The sequence below is a fragment of the Nicotiana tabacum genome, chromosome 6, assembly GCF_000715075.1.
Source record: "Nicotiana tabacum cultivar K326 chromosome 6, ASM71507v2, whole genome shotgun sequence".
NCBI classification, from domain to species: Eukaryota; Viridiplantae; Streptophyta; class Magnoliopsida; order Solanales; family Solanaceae; genus Nicotiana; species Nicotiana tabacum.
The window spans coordinates 112499225-112521642 of record NC_134085.1 but is presented as its reverse complement, the minus strand read 5'-3'; the positions used below and the strand labels follow the sequence as shown (position 1 = coordinate 112521642).

Below are 22418 nucleotides of genomic sequence, written 5' to 3'. Positions count from 1 at the left end.
TAATCAAACAATGTGCAAATCAATCAAAATATACTCCAATGCTCGTAATTTAACAATTAGAAATAATTCTCAACTCCTTAAGAAAAGTCAACAAAGTCAATCTCTATGCCCACGCGTCCGGATTCAGAAAATTATCAAAAATAATTATTACCCATAACTTATATAGTATAAATTTCGAAAATCATCCAATTTTGCCCTTGAGATGAACCTCAAATCAAGGATTTACCATCTCATAACTTTGGGGCTCAAAACCCCAATTTCTACAATAAATATAATCATGGAAAAATATCAAAATAAAGGTCAGATATTTACCCCCTTGTTGATACGAGAATAACTCCGCGAAAATCACCTCAAACGGAGCTATAGAACTCAAGATATGCTTAAAATAATAAATTGCCCGGTCTGTCCATTTAAACCACTATCCAGGCGATTTTTGTTCTTCGCCTTAGTGAGACACCTTCGCATTCGCGAAAAGCAATTTTTTTGTGTTGACCGGTCAACCCAAATTTCATTCTTCACGTTCGCGGGACCTCCCTCGCGTTTGCGAAAAACAAAGTCCGCACCAGAAACTAGTATTTATTCACGACACGAAAATGAGCATTACCCACTCATACGACCTCGGAATCGATGATTCTTGTTGCTATGGTTCCCTAATTACATATGGATCTAATGGTTCAATCCAATCACAAATTAAAGGTCGTTTGCTCAATAGGGTACCCTTTTATGTCCAAATAAATGACGTTGAAACATCGAATAAGAGCATGATATAACCCAAATACATGCGAAACACACCCGAAGCCCCTGGGACCCCGTCAAATTACACAAACCAGTCCCAAAACATAATATGAACCTATTCGAGGCCTCAAATTACACAAAACAATATCAAAACCACGAATCGATGATAAAATCCTTCTCTTAACTTTCAAACATTCAAACTTTGACGAACACGTCCGCGTTACACTTAACATTCCGAAATGACGCCAAACTTTACGTACAAGTCATAAATCACAATATAAACCTATTTCAAGGCTCAGAACCTCAAACGGATATCGATAACACCAAAGTGCACTTCAAACCACACTTAGAAAATTCTAAAACCTTCGAATTGCCAACTTTCCACAATAAGCGTCGAAATACTCTCGGACCACCCGATACTCAACCCGAACATACGCCCAAGTTCATCCGAATCAACTCCGAACCTCCCAAAATTCAATTCCGACCATATGTACAAGTCATAAAACATGAAGTGAAGTTACTCAAGATCTTAAACCTCGGAACGACATGCTAGAGCTCAAAACGACCAATTGGGTCGTAACATAAACTCTCGAAGAAAGTCAGAAAAAATAGAAGACAAAGTATGTAAATTGACCCCCCCTGCCCCCAATGTATGTAAGTTAACGAGAGAGGTAAAATGAAAGATTGTGATTCACAAACCAAGAAAGAGAGTATAAAGCTTCACATTTTTCTAATTAAAAAGGGTAAAAGAGAGTAATGATTCATCTAATTTTTTTAAGTTAAAGGGTCACTTTAGAGAGCTAAAAACTTGAAAAATGGGCCTCCCCAAATTTGGGGGCTAAAGCAACTGCCTTAGTTGCTTCACGTTCCAGCCGCCAGAGAGAGAGAGAGAGAGAGAGAGAGAGAGAGAGAGAGAGAGAGAGACTATTATTTCTGAAAAATGGGCCTCCCTAAATTTGGGGGCTAAAGCAACTGCCTTAGTTGCTTCATGTTCCAGTCGCCCCTGTGTTGACGCTCTATAGGCCAACTAGTTAATACCATAATGGTTAATGTTTTGTGGGCCGTCATTCTATACAGGGAGATTTGCACAAATATGACATTCGAAGGGTAAGTATATATATATACCCGATTTTAGGGCTATCATTGAAGTCATACCTAATATACAAAACAATTATAAATTTATCCACTTCAAATACACTTTAGACATATGAGTCTCAAGTAGCGAAAAAATCATGTACGAAGTTTGGCAAACTTTGAACATCTTTTGCATGAAGTATGGCCATGTCAAGTCAAACTTGGACTTTTTGTCGGAAGTGTGCCTTGGCTTACCAAGGTCAACTTCGGACATATTTTGAGAGAAGTTGTGGCGATGGCAAGATCAAACTTTGGGCATTTTTCTTTATGGAAGTTGTGACTTTAGCAAGGCCAAACTACGGACATATAATGGCTGCACTTTAAATATTTTGGCATGAAATTCAGGTACATTTATGGCTTCACTACAGACATTTCACAAGAAGTTCAAGTGAATAAATTTATGCCCAGAAACAATAATTCATTATTCGAATTCCAACAATTCAACACACCGTTCAAACACCAGTGTTTTAAAAGGTGGATGTGTGAGAGGGGCATTTTACTTAATGTAAGGCTAGGCGTAAGCTTCGAGACATGGAACGTAAGCTCTCCGATCTTCAAATTTTTAATTAATAAATTAAAATACATTAAAAGTGTATATATATATATATATATATATATATATATAAAGTACATTAAGAGTTAAAGAATTAAAAAACTCATAGAAAATATATATATATATATATATATATATATATATATATATAAAGTACATTAAGAGTTAAAGAATTAAAAAAACTCATAGAAAATAAAATATCTAGAATTTTTTATAAATATAAATAATGCAATAGTGTTGAAGTTATTACAAAATAAAAATTAACTATAACGTGTTCTCTTTCAAAAATACTGTTCAACACCCAAATTTACGTCAAATGAGCTTAAATTTAATTAATAAGTTTCAAATATCATAAAGAATAAATCACAATCATCAATTTGTCAAAACAACAAAAATAAAACTCATTTTACAACAATTGCAATATCAACAAATGATATTTCAAGAAAACCTGAGACAACTGTATCTAAATGCACGTCAGATTGTAATAACATGGAAGTATGCTTGAAATTTCAAAGTACAAAGGAATAGTTTACACGACTACTTCTTAGTACATTCTCCCCGAACACTTAGGAGAACCACATCTACAATTCTTTTTCTTCAGATTCCCATTTGCATCATAAGCATGATCAATCTTGTAGTTGTAGTGATAAGTAAGCTCCTCTAATGGAGCAATACTTTTGGAAGCGAAAAACATTATGTGAGGTACTCTCCTATCACCATGGTCATACATGACATTTTGAGCGTAAAGGTTCGGCGAGCAGCTATGGTTGATAAATCTTCCAACATTCCCATATCTTGCTGCATCAAGGGTAAAGCCATCTTCATCCTCCCTCTGAAAACAATTTGACTCTACGTCGAACTTATTATTCCTTTTGGGGATTTCTTCATCATAGTTGCCGATATCAAACAAGTACTCATCATGATCTATTCTTTTTTCGGCTTCCTTTTCATCAAGCAACTCTCCAACATATTCACATCTAAAACTTCCAGATGATACATAATCCCGAGACCTCAAACCCCATCCTCTTGATTCGGTCTTGAAAACCTCCAAATGGTACCGAGGACCACGTTGGCTAACTCTGTTTTTGCAAGAAGGGGGGCACTTGCAAGACGGACCACACTCGTAAACAAGTGGCTTTGCTCTAGTAATAGCCCCTCTTGAGTTAAATGGAATCTCACCTCCATTCTTAGAAGCACAAGAGCATTGCTAAGAATCCGAGCATCCATTTGTGCAACTGCAACCTTGTGGCATAGAAATATAATACCAATCTGGATATTGCATTCTGGTAATGTAAGTGAACGGTGGGGGTCTCTCGTCATCTATTGCATTGACAGCAGGGATCGGTATCTTCTCCTTTCCTTGCGAGATATCATAGTCCACAACAAACTCATAAGTAATTATAGATAATCGTCAGATATTAATTAAGAAACACTAATTTTCCAATTTTCGGTTGACTTTTCCAACTTAAGCCTTCTTAAAAGAGACTAAGTGTCTCATTTCTTACCAAAATCACACCAAACGCAAACCAATCAACTCGACCACATAAAACACGGATAACAAGCATAAAGAAGCAGAAATGGGGAAAACGAAGCGGTGACTCATGAGACGACTGGCCGGGTCGTCACAATTTCTTTCTTAAAATTTCTGTTACTAAAACATTATTTTTCAATAATAATTATTTTTATAATAATGTAATTGAAAATATTATTCTTAATTCAAAACTCATTTTAGTTGGTTATCTAAAAACATAAAAAATTCTTTAGCTAGTGAATTTTTTTTACTCCATTTTGATATTTGACATTAACCATGTTAAATATCTAAGTTATTTGAATTATATGTAAATAACCTTAGCATTTAAACCTTCTAAATAATTATAGATAATCGTCAGATATTAATTAAGAAACACTACATGAAAAAAGACTAACATTTTCTCAATTCTCGTAATAATAATTTTATTTTTGCACTATTCTCATAGGTATTATTGGAACCTAAAAATAACCACAAAGTGAAATAATAACTTATATTTATGGCAAAGCACAAAGGTTGACACGATATAAACGATTCTTTGATTACGACATGACTCTTATACTACGATTTGAACTCTTATTTGGTATGATTTTATCTTTCAAAAAATATTTCTATTTTGAAATTTCAATTTCTAAAACTTTATATATATTATAATAATGATTATCTTTATAATGATGCAAGTGAAGATGCTATCATTAGTTTAAAATTTACTTTAATAAGCTATCTAAAATTTAAATGATTCTTTGACCGGATTTATTTCAGTATAACTCCACTTTAGGTTTATCGATATCTCTAGCCCCAGAATTTGAATTTTTAAAACCCTATATATACAAAAATTTTGTTCTCTGAATCATTAAATGTTAAATTAGTTGATTATTATTATAAAATATTGCATATATTGTCTTAAAATTGTCAAGTAGTTTATTTTTCGATACCATACTTGGCTTAACCTCAATGCAAACTACTCAAATTGCATTCCAATTCAAATTCAAATATCATATCAGTTTGTTAGTAATAGTGATTTTTAAAAACGATATATAATGTAAATTAAGAAAATATTCTAAGATATCCTTATCTTATAATCTATGTATTTGAGTTGGGAAAAACAAATATTTGAAATCAATGAGATTAATTTCAAATTTTTTATATTCAACAAAGATGAAACATAAGAAGAAATTTGTTGTCATCTTTTATTTCCCCTTTTTAGATCTTTCGAACATTTTTTTTCAATATTTATTTTCTTTTATCTTATTTTTATGTCATTATATTTTTTGTTACAAAAAATTAATTTATTTCACTATAAAAGGATGAGTTTTAATAAAATATTGTCAACATATAAACTTTAATTATATTTTTACTCTTTGGTTGAAATTCTTTCATATCTTTCTTTTGGCTTTATCTAATCAGCTTAAATAGGTGCTCACCCGACCACTTAAATTAAAAAATTGAATGATGTAATTTATATATAATCCATATATAATATGTACATATCGTGTGTTATCGGTATATAACTATTTATATTAGCTATAAAAAGTAAACAATAAATATGGCCGGATATTATGTAAATATTCCATAAGATTTCGGTTTTTTAAGTTTATCCATGATATAACTTCTATTATAAATAATTATAAAACTCTCTACTAATGTTCAAAAATATCTTATCTTTTTATTATCTTTCAATTAAAAAAAGTAAAGAGTTTGTTCGAAATAATTTGTTTACATTTTAAAAAAAATCACGTCATACCAATTTTTTCTTTATATATACTCTTTGTTACACTTAAAAGTCGTTATAGAAACTATCAATTAGAAACAAATTTCTCTCTTGTTGAGCTTGAAAAAAAAAAACCTTTCACATAATCTAATGATTCAAAACTAATATTATTCAACGAAAAAAATATTATATCCTTGCATTATTGGCCTGACTACAGCTAAATTAAGGGGTTTCAATTCTACCCTTCAATTCCTTGAATGTGCTAAATTGAAATTAATGATAGCAATTGTATATCCAAAGTTTTGTTATTTCTTTGATGTCCATTTATGCAAATTGACTCTTCAAACAAATATTCTTCAAGAAGAAAAAAGAAATAACTTTTTTTTTTAATGTTGACTGATTTTGTGATGTTTCTTTCTCCAGCATGTATGTTTACTTTATTATATATGTAAGTAAGTTTTTATTTGATTTTGTAAACTCTTTTTTGTTATTTAGATAAACATAGACATGTACCTTATATATTAAATTTATTTTAAAATAATTTCGTTTTATTCAAATCTAGCTACAGTGTTTCAAAGAACTATACTTATAGGATTTTAAATGTGAAAGGGTTTTATAGTTATATGGAGTAGTTTTTTTTTTGCTAGAGGCGAAGTAGTATTTAAATAATTAGAAAAAATAACAAAAGTTCCTAACATGATAAAAAAAGATAAATTTTATTTTTAATTTAAATTCGAATTTTAGAACTTTATATATAAATTCAAAATTATCTTTTCACTTAAATATATATATTTTACTAAAATAGTCAAATATAGAATAAAGTGACCATATACTATTGATATTTATTGGCTCGCCACTTGGCTTAACCATAATGTCAATTATATATGGTAACTTTCTTGCTTTAATATATATACTAGTATCAGTACCCGCGCGATGCACAGACAAATTATTTCAAATTGCGATGTAAGTTGTTTGAATCATGTAAAATAACCTTAAAATATAAACCTCTCAGATAAAAATTATATAACATGAGAATTTAATTATGAAACATGATATGAAATTATTGCTCAAATCTCGTTGTGAACAACCAATCTTTTTCGTATATATTTGTAGCAACCTAACCCCTTGATTTTGGTACTTGTATTTCGTTCCGCTGTTGATATTAAAGAATACTAAACATGTCATATTGTGATCTATCTTGTTCGAGCACATTAGATCATATTATCTTAACAAAATTCTTATTATCACTTTATTTTTATCTGGAAGTCAAATATATCTTATTCATCACTTCACTTTTACATAAATTCTTTTTTTTTTTGTTCTTTTCTTATAGTTATTATATTATTTAATGTTTAATATTATTATACTATCATATAATTTGTTTATTAGCTTACAAATAAATTAATGTCTTACTTTTTATCTTTTTAATAGTATTTAATAAAAATAAATATTTTATTCTTGAAATTTGGTATATTTTTATGCTTTTATCCTCTTATTCATAATATTTTAATCATTTAAATTTATCAATAATATTTTTAAATATAATTTAATTATTTTATTTTATCTATTTTAAAATTAATTTAAAGTATAAGTATCCTCGCACTACCTCTATTTTTTTTATGTACATTCCCTTCCTACTACAAATGTTAATTAGTTTTTATATTAATGTTTTACCTAGAGCCAAAATAATGTCATATTTTGTTTTAAATTGTATCTTTTAATTAGTCTAAAATATTAATACATAAGTTATTTGATTCTCATGTTCCAAATGTGTTGAGTTCTCTTATAATTAATTTTGTATTAGATGCAGTTAAATTTTCTTCCTTTTTTAGCTATAAGATACAATTTAATTTTTAATTTTCATTAGTAAGATTACCAATATTAGAAATTTATTTTGTATTTTTAAAATTTTATTTAATCATAGAATAAATTTTTTAATTGTTTGAACATATTATTTCTAAATATTGTAGTAATATTTTTACTGTTATTTTAGTTCTTTACATAATATTTTAAAAAACAAAAAAATAATCTCATCTCAAATTCAAATAATTCTCATCATTCTATTTTCTAAAATGGACCGCACTTTTACAAAATTGTGCTATGCATTCAAACTCAAACTAACTTCACTCGATTTAGATATTAATCATAGAAAAATATTTTGTAATTGTTTGAACATATCTAAATGTTGTAATAATATTTTAACTGTTATTTTATTTCTTTACATAAATTTTCTTTCTTTTTTAGTTTTAAGATACAAATTTAATTTTTGTAAAATTACCTATATTAGAAATTTATTTTGTCATTTAAAAATTTTATTTTTTATTATTGTTTTATTTTTCATAAGTAAGACTTCAATTTCCTGGTATTATCCATAATTTGAACATTCGCATCATAGTTTTAAGAACTTTCTAATCTCAAATTCAAATAGCCTTTTCTTTTAATTTCTAATAGTAAATTTCTAATAATTTAACATAATTTTGCTATTTTTTTAATCTAATATATAGTCTTATTACATTTTATGTCGCTTTTCATTAACTTGTAAATTTATTTAATATCATTATCAACTACTTTTATTTAATAATATAAGATAAATATATAATTTTGTTATAAATGAAATAAATATTTATTTTGTTTTAAAAACATTGCTCGAAAATTTTAAATTATTTAAAATTTAATAATATTTTTAAGTATTTCATATTTATTTTATTTTATTTTCTAAACTTATGATTTATAAATGTCCTTACATTATCTCTAATTTATTTTTATTGTTCAATTTTTTTAGTTTTTGATTTTAACTATTAGACTTGAGTTATGTGGACTTATATTATGCCTTTTCTTAGTATAATATAAAAAACTTTCTCATCTGAAATTTAAATAAGTTTGACCCTTTTTCCTATGATAAAAAATCTGAATTTTTATTTTTTCTCTATTTATTCGTTATTTTTGATTTTATATTATTCAATACCTAATAATATTACATTGTCATATGAATTTTTATTAGCCTGTTTGAATTTAGTATTTATTTTTGCTACACTCATTCTAATATAATATAGATAAAAATTTAAAAACTTTCTCATCTCCAATTCAAATAATTTTTATCATTTTATTTTTTTAATTGGACCATATTTTTAAAAAAATTATGTTATGCTTTCTAATTTAAATTAACTGAACTTAATTCAAATATAATCATAGAAAAATATTTTTCTTAATTGTTCGAACACATTATATCTAAATGTTGTAGTAATATTTACGTATAAAATATTCGATTGCACAATTTATCAGTATTAATATGAATTTATTATTCTTGTTATTAAAATATCTTTTGTTGATTATTTAATTTTTCTTTTATCTTATAAATAATTTGTATACTTTATGTAAGATCTTATTTTGTTGCTTGAAATTATTTAATTTTTAAACTCAATAAATCCTTAATATCTTAAGTAAATTTTAGTTTTATTCTATATTTTAACTTACTCCAAAGTATAAATAGTTATAGGTTATCTCAATTTACGTCTTTATATTTTTTTTATTATAATTTTTAATTAATTTTTTACCTCCATATTTCTAGCTAATATAGAAAACAATCTATGAGTAGATCAATATATAAATATAGATATATATATAGATATAGATATAGATATAGATACAAATATACATATAAATTTAATTATAGATATATAGATTAAATTTGTCTAAGATCTAGTTAGATTATGTATAAGATTCATTAAACTACTTCCATTAATTATGTTTCTATATATAATTTCTAATTATTAATGTTGTCCTAAAATTGCCAAGTGGCTTTCATTTAGCTTGCCACTTGGCTTAATCACAATGCATACTACTCTCCTTTAAATATAATAATAAATGCATACTACTCTCCTTTTAATATAATATAAATATAGATATCAAGTGGGAACAAATTTTTCCAACTATATCATGGTACTATTCTGCTAAACTTCTATTTCGCTTTTATGGTTATAGTAGGGGCTTAATACATATATTACCCAGGGGCGGCCCAACAAGTTTTGTGACCTAAAACCAAACTTTATGAGGGGTCTTAACTTTTTTTTTTTTTTTAAAATATTTATTTATTTGAAGTCTATTTTTCTAGCGTTTCTTATACACAAAGTTATTAATAATTTTCTTATAATCAATAACTCCTAATAAGTCTTTCTTAATCGTATATAGCTAATCTATTTAATCTTTCTTGAGACGTTGATGATCTTAGGTAAGATTTTATCAATTTTAATTTTGAAAACTTCTTTTCGCTGAAGCGACGGTAACAAGAGTTATTAATATTATTCCATAGGCAATATAGGCATTGGAAAAAGAATCAAATCTTTTTTTTTTGACCGAGTGTATCAATTAAACTACTATCTTCTAATTGCACTATTTTCCTTAATACTTTTAATTGTGAAAATAAATCTAAACCATCAATATCGAATTGATTATTATGCTTTGAGGAACATTCAAGATTAAAGCAATATTTTTTTAAATTTTCATCATGTAGTGATCTTAATTTTTACCGTTAAATAGAAAACCAAAAATATTTTCATATGCTTCGAATTGTTCAAATCTATTTTGAAGTGAAAAAAATAGCTTTGTCTACTATGTATAAATTAATCAACTCCAAAGGACTCTTCGAAAGATTTTAATATTTTATTATCAACATTCTCATCAAATTGTTACTTCCTATATATCATATGTTTCTTACGAAATTGGGGTTCTATTTTCATTTCAAGTGCAATTTTCTTCACAGAAATCATAGCAGTTGCAAATACTTCTTCTCTATACTCATTAAGAAATCAAATTTTCACTTCATATAATTTTTTTTTAAATTTATATATAGCCTATTAGGCGTAACAAAAAATGGAGCCCCACAAAAGCAGTGCTTTACTTGTTTTATGGAAGGGCCGTCCCTGAAATTACCCCTGAGTTTGTACCCAAATTCCCTTTAAACACCTTTGACTATGAGAATTATTTTTCACACCAAACCTTCTCAACGGTGGGTCTAATATAGCCCAGCTCATATGACTTTTCAACAGTGAATCATTTTCTCCCTTACATTCCCAAATTTAAGATTGTGAGAAAATGTGGTGTTTCCTCCTTTTATATGACGTGACGATGAAAATAACTATCAATAATATATATATATATATATATATATATATATATATATATATATATAATGGGTTAAACCGGGTAAGAAAATAAAATATGAGCCAAATTTTATTGAGATTGCGTCGGATGTACTTTCACGAAATTCTGTCTATTTATATTGGTAAAATTAATTTATTTTCTTGTCTCGTTGGTTGTGACGACCCGATAAGTCGTTTTAAGTACTAACCCTTATTTTCATATTTTGAGACATCTATTAACTTCATTTGATGTGTCTTGATTCGTGTGCACAGCCCGTGTCTTCTTCCGGAATGTTTTTATGTAAAAAGTTGAAGAAAATATGGGTTTTTTCTTTAAAAACAACCTAAATTGACCACGGTAAATATTTTGTATAAACGATCCCGGATCAATATTTTGACGATTCTGACAGGTCCGTATTGTGATTTTAAACTTGGTCGTATGCTCGAAATTGAATTTGGAGGGCCCTAGATTGATTTGACTTGTTTTGTTGAAAGTTGGCAATTTAAAAGTTTGGAAACTTCCTAGTTTTGACCGTAGGTTAACTTCATGACTATTGAGTTCGGATTTTGAATTTGGGACTTGTATAGATCTGTTATGCTATTTGAAACTTGTCTACAAAATTTGGTGCAAATCGGAGTTGGTTTGATAGGATTCAGAAGCTTGGTTGTGATTTTACAGGTTCTTGAGTTTACTTTGAAATTTCATGCGTTTTGACATCCGATTCGTAGTTCTAGGTGTTATTTTGGTAGTTTGATCATGCGAGCGAGTTCGTATTGTTTGGTTTGGAGCCCGAGGGCTCGGGTATGTTTCAGATAGGCTTCAGACCATTTTAGACTTAAGAAATTGCTGGTTTTCAACTGTTTCTGGTGTCTGGTGTGTTGTGCTTAGCGAACGCAAAACATCTCTCGCAATTGCGTCAAAGGAAATTTGTGTTGGGGGATGGTTATTCTTCGCGAACGCGAGGAGCTGGTCGCGAACGCGAAGTAGAGGGGGGCTTACCCCTCTCGAACGCGAAGTTTTGTGGGATCTGGGGGAAGGTCGGGTTGTTCCACTTCGCGAATGCGGATTTTGGTTCGCGAACGAGAAGACAATTAAGCCTTCATGAACGCAAAGGCTATTTGGCCACTGCTCTTCGGGAACGCATCAGGTTATTCACGAATGCGAAGAACACCTAACGCCCAAGTATTAAAATAGCTGAAAGTCAGGATTTGAACTATTTTTCACCATTTTGAAGTTAGAGCTTGGACTAGAGGTGATTTGAAGAGGGTTTTCATCCCAACTTTATTGGTTAGTAAATTTTAATGTGTTTTGTTATATTTTCATAAACATCCATTGATCCTAACCTTTAATCTAGGATTTTTCATGATAGAAATTAGAGATTTTGGTAGAATTGGAAATTTTATAAAATTGAGATTTAGACCTCAAATTAAGATCGGATTTCGAAATAAATCATAGAACCAGGCTCGGGGATGAATGGATAACTGAGTTTTGGTCCGAATCTCGAGATTTGACCTAGCGGGCCCGTGATTGACTTTTGTTGACTTTTTTCAAATTCATTAAAGATTGAATCTTTTTCACTCATGAGTAGTTTCTAAAGCTTATTTTGAATTGTTTGATCGATAATTGGTTAGATTTGGTTGGTTTGGAGGCTTGTTCAAAAGGTAAGGTCGTGGTTGGTTGATTTAATTAGTTGCAGAGTGAGGTAAGTATCGTGGTTAACCTTGACTTGGGGATTAGGACTTTATAACGGCCCGACCGATTATTTTGAGCTTTAACGTTCCGTTCAGTGGTTCGAGGTCTTAAGTGGCTTCATATTGTGTATTACGACTTGTGTGTATAGTCAAATTTAATTTTTGGATGTTATCGGGATTAATTTGGATGAGTAGTTCTCATTTTAGAAGCTTAAGTTGGAAATATTGACCGAGGTTTAACTTTTATAAAAACGACACCAAATCGGTGTTTTCATGACTCCGATAGGTTCATATCGTGATCTTGGACTTGGGCATATGCCCAGAATTGGATTTGGAGGTTCCTATATTGATTTGGTTTGTTTTGGCGAAAGTTGGCAATTTTAAAGATTTAGAATTCTTGCGAAGTTTGGCCGTAAGTTGACTTCATAGCTATTTTATTTGGATTTCTACTTTGGAACTTGGAATAGGTCCGTTTTGCTATTTGGAACTTGTCTGCAAAGTTTGACGTCATTCTGAATTGATTTGATGGGAATCAGACGCGCGATTTGTGTTTTTAGAAGTTCTTGAGTTTTAATATAAATTCATGCATTTTGGTATCAAATTTGTGGTTCTAGATATTATTTTGGTGTTTTGATTGCGCGAGCGAGTTCCTATGATATTTTTAGACTTGTGTTGATTTTTTAGTGTGGAGCCTAGAGGGCTCGGGTGAGTTTCAGACATGTTTCGGAGTGTTTGAGAGAGTTTGAAATTTTGCTGGCGTCCAATCCTCGCACTTGCAAGGAATTGGTCGCATTTGCAAGATCCTTCTCGCTTTTGCGATGTTGGGCTAGGGGAACAACTTTCGCATTTTCGGAACTTATATCGCATTTGCGATGGGTTCTGGGTTCGCACCTGCGAACATTTGAGCGTAATTGCGAAGGGGAGCTGGAACTGTAGCAGGTCGTTTTTGCGATGGATATCTCGCATTTGCAAGCCTGCTGGGTTTACATTCGCGGACTTATTATTGCACTTGCGATAAAAGCAGGCCTGGGTCAGGTTTTTCTTTTGCGACGATCGCATTTGCGAACCCAGGTCGCAAATGCGACATCAAAGTGTAAAACCCCATATTTTCGCACATGAAAATACGCCATAAATAATTTAATGAGAACCTGGAAATGAGATGTCACGTCCCATAGTATTACATTACGGTGATGTTACATTTCGCAGTATTAAGTTACAACGATATTGCACCCTGAAGTATTGTACGTTAAAATTTTATTTTCAGTTAACCGATGTAAGACTCGGGGATGAGATCATCTTGACGTTAACGTACTTACGCTATTTATAGCAAGCAATAAATAAGTGTTATGAAGAATAAGAGGGTACACGGATTAAAGAAAATGAGTTTCGTTGAAAGTAGTCAATTTGGAATAAAATACGGGTCGAGCGATAATGCCCGATAATTATGAACTAGTACCATGCAAGGTACCATATGACCACGGTAATATATATATATAAAAAAAATATATGAAATATTTTAAAAATAAATAGAACTTTAAGTAATTTGTGGTAATTTTTAAATTATGCGAGTAATTGATTAATTACCGAGTAATAGAACATTACCCGGTTAACTAATAAGTGGATAAACAAATTAATAACTAACCCCCAAATGTGGCAAGAAGCCACAAATCTTAGGAATAACTAAGCAGTTATACATCTAGGTGGCTATCTAGGACTAATTTAATAATGACTTAACAGACTAAGTCTTTCTTTAGTAAAATCTCATCGAGAACCTGTCCTTAGCCTCATTTAAGTGTCTTGGCTTCATTTTCATTGCTTTGGCAATATAATCAAGAACATTTGAAGTAGAACAAATTTCAAATTCAACCAAACTTCAGAAACGTTCCTCTCACGATTTCAAGGAAAACCAAAAACGTGATTTCGTTCCAAAAATTTTCGGAAACCAGAAACAATTTTTGTCCGTGAATTTCTAAGGAGCAGGGGCCAATTTCGTTCAATCAACGAATGTTTTCCAACGAAATATTATACGGAATTTTTCCTACTCCAGGTATGTTAAGGTTATCCCTTCTTTCTTTTGGCACGATCCATACGATATGAACGAAACGTGCAAATGCACAAATTCTACAAGTGACTCTTCTCATAGAAGTAATAGAAATATCTATGTTCTTTAATTCCCATATGTCATAATATTTTATCATCTGTTCATGGGTCTCAGAAAAATACGAAAGTTGAAAAGATGTTACTTTATGATATTGCTCAAGAGGCAAAGTGGTCTTATGACCTTCCGAATGATTTTATTGACGTACTTTTCATGCATTGTATTCATGTGCATTGACCCATGACCAAATGGCGTTATATACGTGTATATATGTAAATATATGTATATGGGATATGGGAAAAGGTTACGGCGTTATATACGCACCACCACCTGATCAGCTGGTATATGATGATGATGTTGCCTACAGTGGCTGAAATATGATTCAAACGGCGTTATATATGCATATATGGGTATGTATTCAAATGGCGTTATATACGCATATATATATGTATTCAAACGGCGTTATATGGGATATGTGAAAGGTTTTGGCGTTATATACGCACCACCACCTGATCAGCTGGTATACGATGATGATTTTGCCCACAGTGGCCGATATGATATGATGAGATGCCCTCAGAGGCTGATGATGTTATGAAACATGTACCTATGCACGACATGACATTCATACGCATATGCATGACGTTAAAAGTAATTTATGATTTACAAAGTTATTTAGACTTACAGGTTGAGTCATGTACTCTATATGTCTTCCATATCTCTCATGTATTTATTTATGTGCCTTACATACTCAGTACATTATTCGTACTGACGTCCCTTTTGACTGGGAACGCTGCGTTTCATGCCCGCAGGTCCCGATAGACAGGTCGAGAGCCCTCCAAGTAGGCTATCAGCTCAGCGGAAGATGTTGGTGCGCTCCATTTGCTTCGGAGTTGCTCGTTTGGTTAGTATGATTTAGACGTGTATTGTTTGGTATGACGGGACTCTGTCCCGACCCTTATGACATTTATGTATTCTTAGAGGCTTGTAGACATATGTCGTGTACATAAAAGATTGTACGGCCTTGTCGGCCTATGTTTTGAGTTTATAAAGGATCATGTTGGCCTATTAGGCCCGTATGCATGTGTATATGATGATCTATTAAGAAAAATACGTTACGTTGGTACTCAGTTGAGTAAGGTACCAGGTACCCATCCCGGCCCATCGGTTTGGGTCGTGACACAAAGGCTGGTTATGTTTTGTATTTCAGGACTTAGTCTTATTTTAACATACTTTGAGCCCTAGACTCGATGGGAGATGATTTTGTGGAGAGATTTTCATACCAAACTTTTGGGTAAATGATTTTAATCAATTTTCAATTATATTTCACGATTATATATGAGATTTAACATCGAAATTTATGAGAATCAATGAGAAACTTTGGGGATTTTTGTGTAAGTTTGAAAAATGAAAATTTGGAATTTAAGAGTCGAATTGGAATCAGATTTTATAACAAACTCGTGGGGTTATGGGTAGTCAAGATCTACCCTTGGACCCAGGTTTTGACCGGGCTGGTCCGGGTTGACTTTTGTTGACTTTTGAGGAATTGTATAAAGATCATAACTTTACTTATTGGAATTGGTTTCTCTTGCATTATTTGATGTTATTAAGTCGATTTTGGTTAGATTTGAGCCGAGAGGAGGTGAATTATAAAGGAAAAGCTATTTTTTTTAGTGTTGATTTGGCCTAGTTGAGGTAAGTATCTTGCCTAATTTTGTATGGGGGAACTACCCCGTAGGGATTTGTTTGATTGCACTATTTGAATTACGTGGAAGACGTGTATACGAGGTGGCGAGTGTATATATGGCCTTATATGTGGAAATTTGACCGGTTTAGACTCTTAGGTTTCTTATGTACATTAAATTGAGGTTGCCCTATCATGTTATATCTTCCATTGTTAAATCTACCCTTACATGCTTTATTTGAAGTTGTTAGTTCATGTTCTATCTCTTATTGTCAATTATACTCTTACATGCTTTAATTGAAGTTGTTGCCTCTTTATTTGCCATGTTATCTCTTTCATAGTTGAGTTATCCTTATTTGAAGTCGTTGTTACCTATTACCTCTCCCATTGTTGATTTATTTTTATTTGAATTCATTATTACTTATTATGTCTTTCATTGTTGAGCTTATGCTTACGTTTCATTGCGTTATTATAATTTTTGTGTTGATTTATTTGTCGTACTCCCGTGTTATTATTGTTGCTGTTCTACCTAGTGTTGTTGAGCCGTGAGCTATGTGTGATTGTGGCATATGGTCACATGTGGTGCGAGTTTTTATATTGTGTTGTTATATTTCGGCATATGTGAGATTGTTGAGAGAATTCTCGGGGTACACGTGAGTTGCCCTTGCTATTGTTATTATTAATATTTGCACATACGGCATGACAATGAGGGATATATATATATATATATATATGTGGGATGATTATTATGTGTGTGTGGCAAGACAAGGCGAGCATTTACCTTATTGTTGAGTGCGTGACAGGACAAGCTGGGCTATGTTGGGGATAATTTTTGATGGCCTTGGGGGCATTATTATTGATGATATTTGTGTATGGTGTGACCTTTTTGTGTGTGTCATGCATATTACAGGTTTTGTGGTGTTGGTTCCAATGTGCTACTCAGTGTCTCTCATTTTACCTGTTGAATTGAACTGTGATAGTACACTTGCACAAGCATATACCATAACATGTCACCTATATCAGTTCAGGAGTATGAATCTTAATGTTTAATGATCATGTGCATGGGTTCTTGTATACATGCCTTATGTGCGTGGATTGGACTGTGGCATGTGAGTTATCCGGGCGGATATGAGATAATATTACTATGGGCACGTGAGTTGTCCATGCGGTTATGAGGTATTGTTGTCATTGGCACGTGAGTTGTTCGTGCAGATCCGATGTAACAATGGTATTAACACGTGAGTTTTTCATATGGTTATAATTGATAATATGGGCACGAGATGCCATGTGATTATGATTCGTAATTTGGGACCCATGACTTGTGATTATGAGATGTAGTACCTGAGGGTGATCTATGAAAGAACGGTTGATCATTTGGTTGTCTTTTGATTTTCCTTAGTTGGGTTCACTGGTACTTTAGCTACGTTCTGATTACTTTGTGGCGTTATCACCTGTTTACTCCTTTTTGCTATGTGTTGCTCCTACTTTCCATTTGCTAGTGTTATATTGTTATTCTTTCCTTGTTTAGCCTTATATTGATATTCGTTCCTCTGTTAGTTTATATTAGTACTTGCGCATGTTATTATGTCTAGTAGGTGTCTTGACTGTACCTCATCACTACTCCACCGAGGTTAGTTTTGATACTTACTGGGTACCGCTAAGGTGTACTCATGCTACGTTTCTGCATATTTTGTGCATATCCAGGTACCTCTGAGCATGCCGGTTGTTAGCTAGTTGTTGAAGATTTGCTACGGAGTCTTCAAGGTATAGCTTCCACTACGCTCGCAGGCCTTGGAGCCACCTTCTGGAGCTTTACTTTGTTACTGTTTACTTTTATTTCGAACAGTGATGTATTTGATATTCTTAGTTACTCTTAGAGAGGCTTATGACTTGTACTACCGGTTTTGGGATGTTGTATATTTGTTGATGGTTGTTGGTTATGTACGGGGACTACTGGTTCATATTTAATGGTTAATTGGTTTAAATCTGTTAATAACTCCTTATGTGTTAGGCTTACCTAGTCCTAGGGACTAGGTGCCATCACGACTCCTAAAGAGAGATTTTAGGGTGTGACAGACTTGTTGGTCTATTTGCTACGTGAATTATGTGTGGGGATGGCATATATATAAGGTGACGAGTATATACATGTTGTCATTGGGTTAAAGCATGCAGGTGGAAATTATTTTATTATATTATATTGTTTCCTATCACGACCCAAACCGATGGGCTGCGATAGGCACCCGGTACCTTATTCAGCCGAGTATCAACATAACATATCTTTTCATGTCATATTATCATAGATAACTGAGTCGGAAGGCTACCAAGAGATAAGTAGAATACATCATGTGATACCAACTTATACACAAGACATACATGCCTATATGACCAAAATAACCCCTCGTATACTGAACATAGGCCGACAAGGCCATACAATCTTTTACGTACATGACATCTGTCCACAAGCCTCTAAGAATACATAATTTTCATAAAGGTCGGGACAGAGTCCCTCCATACCAAACAATACACGTCTAAGTAATACTAACCAAACAAGCAACTCTGAAGCAAATGGAGCGCACCAATATCTTTCGCTGAGCTGATAGCCTACTTGGAGGGCTCTCGACCTGTCTATCGGGACATGCGGGCATGAAACGCAGCGTCCCCAGTCAAAAGGGATGTCGGTACGAATAAGGTACCGAGTATATAAGGCACATAAATAAGTATGTAACAGACATGTAAGAAGTATAGAGTAAATGACTCAACTTGTAAGTCTAGGTAACTCTGTAATTCATGAAATAATTATAGTATCATGCATATGCATATGAATGTCATGCCATGCATATGTACATGTGTTCATAATATCATTAAGCCTCTGAGGGAATCCCATCATATTATCTCGGCCACTGTGGGCAAAATCATCAACGTATACTAGCTAATCAGGTGGTGGTGCGTATATAACGCCATAACCTTTCCCATATCCCATATACATATATATATACATATATATACGCGTATATAATGTCATCCGATCATAGGTCAATGTGCGTATATAAATGCATGGAATGCATATGAAATACGTTAATAAAATCTCTCGGTATGTCATAAGACCATTATGCCTCTGATTTATATCATGAAATAAACTTTACCAACTTACGTATTTTTGAGCCCCATGAACAAATGATAGAATTATATGACACATGGGAGAATAAGAATATACACATCTCTAGCATTTCTACGAATAGAATAATTTATGGAAGTTGTGAATTTGCTCGTTTCGCTTGTGTCGTATAGATCATGCCAAAAAGAAAGAAGGGATAGCCTTAATATACCTGAACCAATTCTCTTGACAATCCCTTTAACACCCGTTAATTGCGACAATACATACGGCAGATCAAAGTTGGGAAAAATCCATATGATATTCTTGAGAAAGATTATACCGTGCTCCCTTAGAATTGCATCTCCATAGATTATTGTATCTAGTGTTTCTGGGTGTCCCTGACTAGACTTTTGTTGCACTGCATCTACATAGATTATTTATTCTAGATTAATTGATTTTCTAGTTTCTATTCCAATAAATTAATTGATTTTCTAGTTTCTTTATATTTTTTTCTTAACAATAATTGTTTGCATCCTTTTTCTAGGTTTTGGAGAGTATAACTTACAAGTCAAGATGCAACTTTTAAAGACTATTATCTTAGAAGATGACTATCATTTTGCTAGGATATTATTGCAAAATATGTTATTATATTTCTAATTTAGGGATATTAATTAGGTATTTTTGCTATAGGATATTGTAAAAGTTATCGTGACTTACATCATGGCTATATATCTTGCCATGGCTTACTCAATTTTAATAGAAAGATTTATCTTTATATTATTTTTTGTGCCAATGGTTTTTAGAGAATTTGATTAATATTGAGATTTATTGATACAAATTTTTAGGGACCAACAATAATATTTTTATGGACCAGAGTGATTGCCCCTGAAATATTAATTTTGACAAGTTTAATGTCCAGTTAGTTTATCATTAGGGACAAGAAAAGTAGTCTCTAAATCAATTAAGGACCAGATAATGATTGATTTAAGGTGTTATTTTTGTTTTATTATGGACCGGAAATTTGGTCCTCAAAAATCTTTTAGAGACCAGAAATGAGCTGGTCGTTGGAACCCTTTAGGGACCAGTGTAAAAAACCCGTCGCTATTGACCTTTAGCGGCAAAGCCTACAACGACGGATCGCGACTAGGTGAACCTAGTCGCTATTAATCTTTAGGGACCAGATTTTAATTTTTAGGGACCGTTTTTCTTGTCGCTAAAGCTGTTTTTCCTGTAGTGATCGCAAAATCCGGTTGCTACTACGCTACGAAGTCTCGTATGAATTCTTGGTGAAGTGATTCACGTTACTAGTGAAAACTATGGTTTTTTTGTTGAAGTATTTCATAGCTTATCCGTATGACTTCCTAAACATGAATGAATTTCTTTAGAAATGTCCCTTTTTTATAGTGTGTGGGCCCCACTTAATAATGCTTACCTTAGCCACCCAAATCCCATAAAATGCCATCTAGCAATGTGACTAAAGAGTCACTTAAATCAATATTCTTGGGATGCCACATTTGGGAGGGTTTATTAATCCTTATCAAAAGTATTAATTATTCACTAATTCATTATTTAACTAATTAATCTCCCATTAACCGATTATCCATATAATTAAGAATTATCTCAAATTACTTAAAATACTACTCACTTTTAACACACCTTATACACCTTACTATCATGGTCATGTGGTGCCCTGTATGGTACTAGTTCATAAATACTGGTTATTTTAGCTCGGGCCATATTTTATCCCAATATTAAACATTGACGAAATTTATTTCCTTCGATTTGCTTACCCTCTCAACTTCACGAATTTACTCATCACTTGTAATAGCATAATGCTTATAATCTCAAAATAATTCCATTCCCGAACTTACGTTGATTAACTTATGACGAAACTTTAACGTATGAAAATGTAGGATGTAATATCTCATTTCCCAGCTTTCATCAGTTTGTTTATGGCATAAGTAAAACATGAGGTGTAACATCATTCCCCCCTTTGGAACATTCGTCCTCGAATGTTGACTAATGCTCTTATCATTTTCATTACTTATAGCTCTTTGTGAATACCTTAATACTCTCCTTACCATTTAGGCAATTGTTCTGTGAATAATCCAAAGTCCAGGGCATTCCCGCCCTTTAAACCTCTTTCTCATGCCATGTCTTGTGGCCGGAATCCTTCCAATCTCGTAATTGTTGCTACCTTCTTTATGCAGCCTGTACGATTCTAGCCTTGTAAGTGCACCTATGCGACTCTTCTCTCCTTTTTCCTCCAGTGTTTAGCCAATCTCTAGGCCTTACTTTGTGAACATATACATAGCTTGATATGATGTCCCTCTGGGCATCTATAAGTATACTAAAGTTCTTTGCTCGACACTTTGTTGAACTTACGAATATTGCTATATCTTATTTCATAGTCTCGCTTATCCATTCATATGACTTTACTGCATCTAAGTAGATTAGTATACCGTCGCTCTTACTTCTATTTATCTTTACTGAGGTCTGCTACCAAATTCCAGCTTATTCTCTCGCTTCTTGTCATAGATGTATAGATCCAAGTCCTTCAATGTTTCCTTATTATTGTTGATCTAAAAGATAGAATCCTTATCTCCTCTCATACGTTGGAACCTTATCCATTCTCGTCACCTTCTCACTCGCCCTTCCTCATCCTTACTCCTGTCCTAAAACCTTGTCTCTTTACTATACTTTAGCTTGCGACCTATACATCTCTATTTATACTATTCGCAACCTTCATTCAACTTGCTTGCCCCATAGATTTCCTTATGTTATTTTAGAACACCAAGCGAGACATCACATTGTCTCTAACATTTCTTTACTTTTTTAAGTGGACGTCTTGATACCTAAAAACCATAGGCTGGAATATATGCCACTGACGATGCCGCTATCATTCCTGGATACTGAGTCCCCGCGCTTCTAGCTTTCTATCCAAAGTATGGACTATTCATAACCTCCTACATTTGAGTATTGCGTACGTTATTCACCTTTACCTTACTTACCTTAAAATCTTGCATCACATCTTGTATCTCTTTCATGACCTTC

At 32.2% G+C, this 22418-nt stretch overlaps 1 pseudogene; it reads right to left on the bottom strand.

The window, feature by feature from the left end:
* Positions 1 to 2966: 2966 nt before the first annotated feature.
* LOC142181992 (histone-lysine N-methyltransferase, H3 lysine-9 specific SUVH5-like) overlaps positions 2967 to 22418 on the bottom strand; it is a 29669-nt pseudogene continuing 10217 nt past the window's right edge.